The sequence below is a fragment of the Phoenix dactylifera genome, unplaced genomic scaffold (genome assembly GCF_009389715.1).
Source record: "Phoenix dactylifera cultivar Barhee BC4 unplaced genomic scaffold, palm_55x_up_171113_PBpolish2nd_filt_p 000100F, whole genome shotgun sequence".
Classification (NCBI taxonomy): Eukaryota; Viridiplantae; Streptophyta; class Magnoliopsida; order Arecales; family Arecaceae; genus Phoenix; species Phoenix dactylifera.
In genome coordinates, this window is record NW_024067682.1 from 154,517 (window position 1) to 166,313 (window position 11,797).

Sequence of the window (11,797 nt, forward strand, 5' to 3'; positions counted from 1 at the left end):
TACGCTTGGAGTCGACTCGTGATACTCTGGAGTCGACTCGAGTCTCAGACTTTGGTTCCAGCTGACTTCTTAACTTATCCAAAATACTATGAACCAAGTCTAGAGACACTTAGAGAAGATTTTCACTGAAAACACTTAATTGAATTCATTAGTAAACAAGAAATATACTCAAATGCTTTGAGCTCATCAAAATCAAATAGGGTTTTAATCAATCACTCCACATTACCTTGTTATGCGACCGTGGAATCCTTCTTTTCCTCTAGAATGAGGGGGCTTTGACCTTCATCTCTCATAGCCTCATCTGCACTGGCCAATTGGCATGATGAACGGACTCGCTGCTCGATTAGCCACCAAACATGCCTCTCCGGTTCTTTCCTTTAGCCGCCGCTTGGCTAATCTTATCCCTCCCACCTCCTGTGATTTATTTATTTTTAAATTTAACAATCTTAATTTTGTGGAAGTGCAATCATCATTTAGGCAAGAAGCTGTCTGGTGTAGGTTCTAAACTCAAATCTCTGGATTATGATAAAAAAATATGATATCCTTATTTAGTTAATTTGGATAATCAATTTGAATTACTGAAGATCAGGAAAAAAAAGTAGGAATGAGTGTCAAATTCTTTCGATGGATGGATATCTTAATTATGTTTTATTGATATTAGATTTTTAGAAATTATTAGGGGCGTAGTTGGATCCATATGTGCCTTTTGGCTTTGTTATTGGTTGGGAAGTTTTTTTCTATACTTTGTAAGTTGAGTAGTAAGTACCTCTATTCTAGTATCTTCTCATATACATGATTTGCTTTGTATGCATTGAAATTTAATTCTGAATATTGTTCACACATCTATATATTATATGTCGTATATGCTCTGCATAAATATGAAATCTTAAAAAATATATGATCAAGCATGAAATGATTCATTGGGGTATTAATTGCATTATTATTGCAATGGAAGAATTTTTGATTTTTAACATTTTTCGATTTTGTTTTTTGTGATGATTTGCCGTCAAGCCTGACTATGATTACACAAGTCAAGATCTAGTGTTCTTTTAAGCCTCCAGTAGAGTAATCACATGCTAATGTTGATTGGTGGCATGTTGTAGTTAGAAACTAGTTTTTTTTGGGCCACATTAGTGGGGTGATCGCCGACACATGCTGCTACAAGCATATTTTCTGTATGATTTAGAGCTAGTCTCTTCCAAGCCTCTTGTAGGGCGATCACTAGCACATATCGATTGGTGGTATATTATAGTCAGAAACTACTCTCTTTTAGGGCTTGCTCATAAAAGCTAGGAGAGAGTGTGAATAGTTAAGTATATTGATTTGTAATTTTATCTTTTGACCAAATACATTAAATATTTTGAAATATATATTATGAGAGTTGATATTCTACACATATTATATTTGATTGAACTAGAGATAAAGGTGATTTATTGGGCTTTTACCTCACTTTTATTTTCTTTTGTTTCTTTTTGAATGCTGACAAATAGCATGGATGGGATCATAAATTGTGAGCGAAAAAAAAAACTAAGGCCCAAGAGTTATCCTTAATTAAATAAATGCTATGTAGCCGACATTGTTAAAAAATAACATTGAAATTTGTATTGCGGGCATTTATAATTTCATGAGATCTTAAGTATCTTAGTTTATTTGACACCTTATGGAATTTTTCGTTAGGTCTTGCATATCCTATGGGTCAAACCCTGTAGGGCATGCGGCTGTTTGCCATGTGCTCACTCATACTAACAGAACAAGGCTTGACACTTGCGACCTAGCCTAATTTGGACTTACCAATGCTGATAAGCGCCATTGACCTTTAACGCTTCCTAAAAGCATCACAAAGATTAGGTGCTAAAAAAATTGCCGGGTGTGAGACCTAGCCTAACTTGGACTTAATAATGCTGATAAGTGTTGTTGATTTTCGTCGCTTCCTAAAAGCATCACACATATAAGGTGGTAAAAAAATTGCCGTTGCTTCCTGGAAGCATTGGCAAGTTGAAGTTGGGAAAGCCCGATGTTATTACGAAGCATCAGCAAGTTCAAGTCGGGAAAGCCCACTTTTTTGTAGATGTTTTTGATGAAAGATAATATAAAATAATATAAACTTTAACTTCCAAGGATTTTCAATAGCCAATGCTTTTCATTAAATATGTTCTTTCGCCACAAATATTTATAAGCCATTGTGTCTAGGAGGATGTTAATACACTCATATACAGAAAATAGCAATCATAATTGTATTTTATTTCACATTATACTCCAAGATTACAAGTAGAGATAACTACTAGGGTCCGCAGTCAAATTAATGGAAAATTGATAGGAGCATCTTTGAAAATTCTACCTTTGTATGTGTTAGAGAGGCGCCCATGAACCCAACAGATAAGCAACAGGAATTTGAAAATATTCAGACTATGCTAAGAAGTCAGCTCATAGCAACTTTCTGTTGTAATTCAGATTCTAGATTGCAACAACAATTTGATATAACCTACTGTAGTTTATTATAAATATCCAATCAAGGAGAAACCCAAAAGTGGGCTGTCGTTCATCATCAAAACTCTTTTTGGAGCAAAAGTAACATGAAAAAATTCAAACTACGCTAAGAAGTCGGCTCATAACAAATTCCTATTGTGCTTCAGATTCTAGGTTGTATAAACATTCTATTATCACCAACTGTGTAATAAACATTTTGTTATAACCTATTGTAACAATATTTGTTATGAATATTCAATCAAGGTGAAACCCAGTATGGGCTGTCCTTCGTCGTCAAAACTCGTTGTAATTTGGTATCAGAGCTGACTTCTTAGCGTAGTTTGAATATTTTCAAATTACTATTGCTAATCGGCTGGGTTCATGGGCTCCTCTCTAATAATATAGGGACTTTTACCTTCTATGTGAAACTTTATTATTACTAAGATTAACTGTTATGCAAAATAAAGTTGATTAGGTGATAGCAACTATCTGAATTATATTTATTCTTTAATTTTTTGATGCCAATGGTGTGAAATCATCTATTGGAAAACAGTTTAAAAGAATAGATGGTTGGGTCTGATCTCAGTTGGTTAGAAAAGGAATTGAAAAAGACTAAAACAATAGAAAACCCTTGCAAAAAAGCAACCCTGAGAGAATAATTTTTCACACGCCTACATAGCATTTAACTGTATGGTTAGATAAAAATTAGTACAAAATCAAGCATAATTATAAGACATATATAAATATAAGTACTCAAATTTTAAAGCATCCTATACTATTAATATAAAGATCTATTATTTACCGGGTCTCTTCGAGACATTCCAAAATAGAATTAATACAAAATAAAAATAATTAAAAATTTCGAATCATTAAAATTAAAAATGTAAAAATTCTAAGGCAATCTAATTGTCCACTCAATCTTCACATACAAAATAAGAAGCCCAAGGCGAGGCTTGTAATCCCAACCCTAACTCTTTAATTGTTGCATGGAGAAAGGGCTTGCTTTTTTGTCTCTAAGGGGTCATATATATGAATGGTAAATTTATATAATCTACTATCAAAATGGTAAGTCTGCTATCAAAATGGTAAGTCTAGCACAAGAAAAAGATTTTTCTGCACTTGCCAGCAAGACAGTTATACAGCTATAAGAAAAAGAATTCCTTCAACCCACAAATTGGTATACACTATTTCGGAGTTTGGGACCAGCTTCACTTGTCCTTCATTCCACTTCCACCTCTTAAGTCCAAGCATAAACCGTCTGAACTCTCGACCTACTCATGGAGTAGGCTAAGATTGCTGCATTAGAAAGTACAAAACCTATGATCCCATCGACATGACCATTCTAATGGAAAAATATCGGCTTTTGAAAATCCTGAGAAGTTAAATTTCTATTATTTTATATTATCTTTCATCAATAACAGCAGAATTAATGTTCATAAACTGCTAGTTTTCATGAAAACTAATAAATGATTGATTGAGATAAGCGTAGTTCCTTTATGCCTGCATTAGGCCTCACGATGAGGGCCATACATCACGTCATGCATGAGATCATCGATAGCATCCCAGGATATGGATATCCCAACGTATAAGGAGGGCAAATTCTCTACTATATATCCTCATAGGAAAAAGTGTTGGTCTGACAAAAAAGAAATAAAAAAGAAGACTTCCTAAAGACTATTCGACTAGGTCAAGTAGAGCATCCAAAATGTGATCATCCCGAGAAATCAAACTAATTAAATGCTGATAGCCATCGTAATCAAGCATCTGCGATTGGATACGTTCTTCCCTTTTGTCATTATAGCTTGAAACTTCGGAAACACGGCCAAAATAAAGTCATTTTCGATACCGCTACTTGGCCACTTGCTTCCCCAACATTGTTTTATTAAATTATTTTCACTAATGATTTTAGTTAGAGCCTTTTCATCGTAAAACACAAAGAAGAGAAACCACTACATAGCGATCATAACAAACATTGTTGTATCCTGTCTTACGCTTTACAGCTGAATTCGCTAGCCAAAACTGGCTTGGAGTAGTGGTGTAAATTTGGCTTGTATATTTTTTGTCCTTCATATCTATTCTTCTACTCCTATATTATTTGGCTTATATATAAGATGACTGAAATGATACGATAAACAGTTAAGACTTGATGGGAATCCTTTTGTGTGGACCCCATGAAGGAGAGTGATGAAATGATACAAAAGCAGATAAGGATTGATGGGAATATTCTTGTGTGGACCTCATCAAGGAGAGTTTTTATTTTTTGATTACACTCTTAGGGTGCGGCAACTGGATGTAAGCAAATGTCAGTTGCAGGAAGTACGTAGTCCTTTTGCTTTTCTAGTATGTGAATTATTGCTGTAAGTTAACCAAAATCTACAAGTCATGCAAACAATATTGGACAATTATGCAGGAATCAAATTATCAAAATTAAAACACTACCCTAAGCCAAAAAAAAAAAAAAAACAAAGAAAGAAACATGATCGTGCTTGTTGATTCCGTTGGCATCAATACCACTCTATTTCACATATTCCGTTCTCCAGAGCTGCTACGCCACTTCTGGGGCTTCCAAATAAGGATTTGAACGGAGACATCACCTTCAAATTCCATAGCTTTTAAGTATCTTATTCACTGGTAAGTTACGTTAAAGGAAAGAAGAATATGGAGCGAGAAATGGAAATGATTTAAGTTAACCAATGGATGATGACATGGAGAATTGTGTTCCTCATTTGGATGATCGACTGGTTAAGAGTTCTACCATTCTGGGGCCATATTTCAACATCAAACAGAATCAGTGCATCGTAGCGCTACATTTAAATTTGGTGAAAAATGCGTAGAATTCATTTCAGTAAGCCTTGATGCATAAGTGGTCGCTTTTGTGTGTTGTAGCGAGACTCTAACCAATCTCATCGAAAATTCAAAGATCTCAGATAAGAAAGTAAAGAAACATTGTATTTCATCAAATATAGCAGGAGCCTCTACCATATCTCTCATGATCTCATGCAATCTCCACTTCACTTTATTTGGAATACATCATAGATTAGTATAGTCCTTTTTTTTCTCTTCTCTATATTTTGTATACATATCCTATATAGAAAGTGGTCCTTTGCAATCTAAGCAAATGGTATGACAATAACAGGAACAAGGTTGAAATCAAGCTACTCCAACCGTTGCTCACTTGACATGACGTGAAGTGGGGTGGTCGGAAGCCCACACGTTCAGCAGAACAACTTGGAACAACCCTTTCAAAGGTCGGAATTGGTGGAGCAACAAAAAGAAGAAAACAATCCACAATCATCCTTCATGCGTTCGGGACGAGCTGGGTGGGAACAAGCTGATGTTACTCATATAGGCAAAGTTGGCCATCTTGGTTAGATGTTACTCAGTTAGAAGGGCCAGGCAACTCTAAGAAAAAAGAAGAGAGGATGAAGAACTCGGTGCATATATATCCTCTCAGGACGTCTTCCCCCAAGATGCTTTCCTCTGCATGTGAGGCAAAGCCGACCTCCAGTGGACCACCCGAGGCCTCCGAGGCCTGGTCGGGAGGCGGCTGAGCCTCAACCTCAGTGTCTAACAAACATCCTTCAGTTGACTGACTCATGATTTCTTGGCTAGAAAAATCAAACAAAAAGAAGAAAAGGTAAAAAAAAGGAGGAACCCTAAAAAAAGCTATGGAAAGGAAGCCCTATAAGCTATGAATATAGAAACAAAAAAATCAAAATGATGGAAATAGATAGGAAAAAGACGGAAGATGCCGAAAGAAATACCTATTGGGTAATTTAGAGCAAGAAAGGATGAAGGACCTCCAAATGCCGGCCTTCTCAGCGACTTGAGGGAAGCTCTAGTGAGGAATTTTTGTTTGAACTCTCGCAGGAATGCTTAGGTTCTAAAGAGGCTAAAGTAGGAGATGAAGGCAGACGACTTGCCTTATATAGGGGCTTGAACAACTTGGATTAATTTGATTGTTCGGAAGCTCGGTGTGATCTTCACCATATGTTGCCTCAACAAAAGGTCGGCTCAACAAATTGGCAGCTCAGTTTTAAAAGTGGGGGATAATTGATATACCTCGAAGCCAATCTCTAACGATGGGGACATGCCAACCAATAGGAGTTCGCCATGTGGCATTCAATAAGAACATTATGAAGATATTTAGATCCTCTCTAATAGTCGATGGTTACAGATCGACCCACGATTGTGTATAGCTAAGCTAATGCACGTAATGGGCAGACAGTTACCGAGCAATTAAGGTGCACGTTTGCCTTATTTAGTAACAGATACCGAGTCGCCTGTATGGGCAGCACCCAGGGGACCTCCAGGTATGCTTACCGATTATTTTCTTATGCTCTCTACGCTTTCTTCACACTTGCTGCCACTCTCTCTAAAGTCTCTATTATTTTCTCAAGATCCCAGCCTGACTTATGCATTATAAGGTTCTTTGTTGGACAAACTTCGACAAGTGGACTTTCTTTCTTATTTTAAATTGGACATCTCAGTATCCACTTCTTTGTTCGAACACAGCCATCGTCAGTCACTCTCTCCAACTCACTATCTTCTGCTCATGCCAACTTTTCTAATTCGACCAGCATCAGCACCGATCTCCAAGTGCCTCATGGTCGGGTCAGATTTTGGCAGCAAAAAGTTGCAAAATAAGAGTAACACAACAGGGCTCGACTAGTTACCAAGCTTATCCCTATGTTACTTGTTAGTTACAAAATATGGGTAACTTCATTGGCCCACCGTTGACGCGGTCGAAGGCATCGCCTCGAAATGCCATCTCCAGTGAGAGCTGGAATGGCTGGTGCAAGGGATATAAATTAATGGATGGAGGTTGAGATAGGGGAGGAAATCATTGAGTGTCATTCTTTAGAGATTTGATCACCTAGCAGCATTTTTATTATTATTAGCAGTCCGAGCCACTTTCACCAAGATATAATAAAAAAATTATTTAAATTATGTAAATGGAAGTCTCAAATGTTCTTACATCATTTGTAGATTCTTTAACACTGCAGTTAGAACTTGTTTACCCAAAAAAACAGATAGAACTTGGTCTGAAATTAAATTTGTTAACTCAAATTTGGCTCAAGTATCTTTGGCCCTCCATGCCAAAGAGGAGCAGCACTCCAGGACAGCAGGGTAGTACGCCGGGGGGAGGAGATGGTAAGACCGGAGGCCCTTGGGTGGCAAGGCCATGGACTTTTCTACAGTTGCCAATCGCCATTCATATATTTAGGGAAACGAAATGGACGCTCGCGTTATAAATGGGTCCCACGAGTAACGTCATATCACTTGCGTGGTATTCTAGGATTGTTCGTGACGATTATATAAAATTTTATTAAGTATGCCAAAGTTTATCATTTAATAACAAGTCATAAAGTGGTGATGATTGCAAATTGTCTATGATGGTTGACTTGCAGCTGAATCCTCTGCACTTGCGGGAATTTAGGACGTATATCGGGCGAGCCTGACACCGGCCGCAAGCATCAGAAGAAAACTACAAAAAAAAAAAAAAAAGAAAAAAAAAGAAAGAGCGTAGGTTTGTGAATGACTAACGCAGAGCGAGTACGGGATGCACTGCAGTGTAGAGAACTTAATTTAAAACTCCCAGTAGTGTATCTTTATTTGTTCTTTTCCCTGGGAAAGCTCCCACTTGAAGCCTTTTTGAGGAGAAAAGAAAGGGAATCCAATACTTTTAACTTTTTAAAAATTATAATAGTTTATAGATAGATTTTGTATAATTTCTTCTATGCGATTATTATTGTCTTTATCCAGCTTTGCTTAGTGGGACCCATCTATTTTTTAAAAAATTATTAGTTAGACCGACCAGCTCTGCGATAGATCACTCCATGAACCAAGGTCCACAAAAACAAATAAAAAAAGGTCAGAAGAAAAAAACGTACAATGCACCTAGACGTATATTGGTTTGGGGTTGAATTGTGAAATGATGTTTGATGTTGGCTCTCCATTTCCTTGTCTGCCCCAGATTACTTAAAATAGTTAAACAATGCTAGATGGATGGAGACAACTCAGAGGAGGAGGGACACCGTCTTCCTGATCAACTTTTTATGTGCAGCCAAGAAATTTTAGGGGAAGTGAAGTTTTGAAAGGAAAACAGGAGGATAGAATTGTCGTAAAATTAGGTTAGTATTAACTGATTGCTGGAAGCATGAGACAATTAATATATTCTTCTTGAGAAGGATAGAAGAAAACTACCAAGAACGCTTCTGTTCGAGGATTGAGATTTTTCAGTCATCTTGTAGCCTTGCTGCTTGTTTATTTCATACCCAACCGTGTGGTGTATGCGGAATGAGCTCTTCACTCTTAACTTATTTGGGAGCGGGAATAAGTGGAGGGATGCCGGATTCTCTCCAATCCTGCTAAGGACTGGAGAATGCCATTCCCCCTCGCATGATTTCTCTTGGACGTAATGCTTTAAATTACTCAAGTGACTTACTTTCTGTTAAAATGCTTTAAATTTTTTGTTGTAATGGATTGTAACATAAATAGATTCCAGCTTTTTTTGACCGTTCCAACTTTGACTTGAAAGAACTTCACTTCAAAAACAGAGCAACTAAAGCTAACAACCTTAACTATTTTAACCATTTTGAGTGAGACGGTTAATCTTTCTATTAATTAGTTATTCAATTGATGTATCAGATCATATCATGTAAGGAGAAGAATTCAATTCATTCAGAAATAAAAAAGTTGTATTTCTTTCTTCCCAACTTCCCTGTTTTCGAACAGATTTTCTTGCCAACTTCTTTACATAATCTTTAGATTTGGCATTATAAAGGATGAGACTCAGTCATATCTCCCTAAAATAGTGTAATACCATGAAGAACAATGCGATGTGAGCCAACAACATATATATTTACCTTTTCAATAAACAATAGCGAATAATGTCATCCTGAATGAAGTATGACTGCTGAGACTAGCAATCACATCGATTCCCACTGGTGCTAGCTTCGTTTCAGATCTGAAGAGAGCGAGGGTGATGCTTCACTTCTAGCCCAAAACCACCGTACACAAGCCCGAAGCCTATTTTGTTTTAGATTAATCTTTATTTTGGGCCAAGCTTCTTACGAATGGCTAATTCAAAAGTTGAACTAGTCCAATCAAGATGAACTTGTAATTCTATGGTCTGCTCGCAACTCCTTAAGCTGATCCAAGAGCTAACTGATGACGTACAACTCTGACCATTGCCTTTTCCTTGGGTACTTGTTCACACCCAAAAAATTACTTTATTATAAACAACTACAACAAAGTGGTCGGTAATATTATATCGATCGATATTTAATTAATCAACTATATCTTGATAATTGGAAGGATCATGGTAGGTCATTCATCATTCACATATAAAACCATATGTGGTTAGTTTATCAGAGTTAAATACCTGAAGGTATTTGGAAAAGAAAAGTAATCTGCAGAGGAGAACACCGGCAAGCACTTAGGAGAAGTTACTAACATAAGAAACCATCTAAAAGATGGTAGTTGTTACTAAAAATAATTATTAATCTACAACATAAAATGGAAAAGAGGTTTTGTTTAGGATCTCTCTCTTTTTCTGGAACAACAGCTACTCTGTATTTGGTCATGAAATCCTATTTTTGCAACCATATATCCTTGAATTAGGACTAAACATGTAACCATCTAATCTTTTAAGCCATCTTCCAATTGATGATTTCACACCACTCGCATTATATTAAAATGAAAGAATAAATCTTTGCTTTTAAATCATATTAAATAGCTAGATTCGGCTTAGCTTTTATTAATGGACTTGAGCTTTTGTGCATTATAGCATGACCCCAGCCAATGTCATCGCAAATACAAAGCTCTGATAAGAAAGTAAAGAAGCGTTATATTTCATCAAATATAGCAGGAGCCTCTACCATGTCTCTTATCATGATCTCATGGAAGCTCCACTTCACTTTATCTGGATTACATCATATATTAGTAGAGTCCCCTTTTTTATATTTTCTTTATATTTTGCATACATATACTCTATGGATAGTGATCCTTTGCAATCTAGGCAAAAGGATATAGCAATAACAGGAACCTGGTTGCAGTCATCTTTCACTTGACAAGTTGCTTGGCCAGGGCACTCTGTGAAGTGGGGTGGTCGGAAGCGCACACGCTCAGCAGCACATACCCCAGGCCAGAGAGGAAGAGAACACAGAGAGCAAGGCCATAGAAGGCCGCGGGGAAGGAATCGCGAGCCGAGAGCGCTTCTAGTGCTGGGTGGAAGAGAGATGCCAGAGCCAGTGACATCAGGAAGAGTCCTCGCAAAGCTAGCTTCTGGGAAAGCCTTCCTCCGCTGCCATCGAAGCTTCCCTCTCGTGCTATGCCGTCGGCCGACTCCATGCCGTCTCCTGTTAAGAGGATAGTGAAATAGGAGATCATGAAAGAACGAAGATATATGTACCAAAAAAAAAAGAACGAAGATATATGTGGCCAAATAGATTCTATCAGCGAAGGGTATCACCAGGAATAAAAAGTCTGGCGGGCGGCTTAGGAGATGGACAGGGGAGATGCGGAGATGCTGTCACCGGTCGGAAGGATGAAGGGACCGCAGGTTGGTGAGGGAAGAGGAGGGGAGGTTTGTGAGGCTTGTGCTTATCAGAGAATAGGAGAGGGGGTGGCAACACGAGATGTGGTCACCGTATGAAAGCCAGCATGCAATTGGAAACTTCCGAAATGGATGAAGGAGGTGTAGAGGGTGGAAGAAGGGGGACAAGCAAGATTCCGTCACAACGGTTAAGGGATAGGAGGGAGAAGTTTTGTAAGGCCGGAGAGTCGGGGAAGAGAGGGGGGAGTGGTAGAGATGGAGCAGTTCAAAATAGTAGCTCCTCTGCTAGAGTGCAAAACAAAGGGAGCGATACAAATATTAGCTCCGAGAGAGGGAGAGAGAGTGAGGGAGGGAGGGAGGGGGGGAGCGAGAGAGAGAGAGAGAGAGAGAGAGAGAGAGAGAGAATAGGAAACTATGGCTGGGATGCCGGGGATGCCCGGCTTGGGCTGGCGTTGGTCTCCTGGAAAGAGCACCAGGAGTCCCTTGCTTATAAAGAAGCAATCCCAAGCGCCTAATGAGCCCTTCCATCCGGTCCTTTTTACCTTTTTTTCCCCTTTTCCCCTTTTTTCCCCCCGCCGCCCACCCCGCCCACCCCCTTTCCTTGTTCTTTCTTCTTTCTGTTGACGGTAACATGCATACTTCTGTCATTGCATATCTCGTAGCCTTCTAATCACCTCCCTGACATCAAACTGCGGATAGAAGTTTTTTTTTTTTTCTTCTGGAGTAAAGTATGAGAAATAAGAAATATCTGAGCATGTGTATCCGAAACAA

At 38.1% G+C, this 11,797-nt stretch overlaps 1 long non-coding RNA gene across 1 annotated transcript; it reads right to left on the reverse strand.

The window, feature by feature from the left end:
• Nucleotides 1-10,295: 10,295 nt before the first annotated feature.
• LOC113463269 lies at nt 10,296-11,567 on the reverse strand. The gene is made up of 2 exons (XR_003387239.2): nt 10,943-11,567; nt 10,296-10,829 (listed from the first exon to the last, which is right to left on the reverse strand). It is a non-coding gene; the product is annotated as an uncharacterized LOC113463269 (long non-coding RNA).
• Nucleotides 11,568-11,797: the final 230 nt, after the last annotated feature.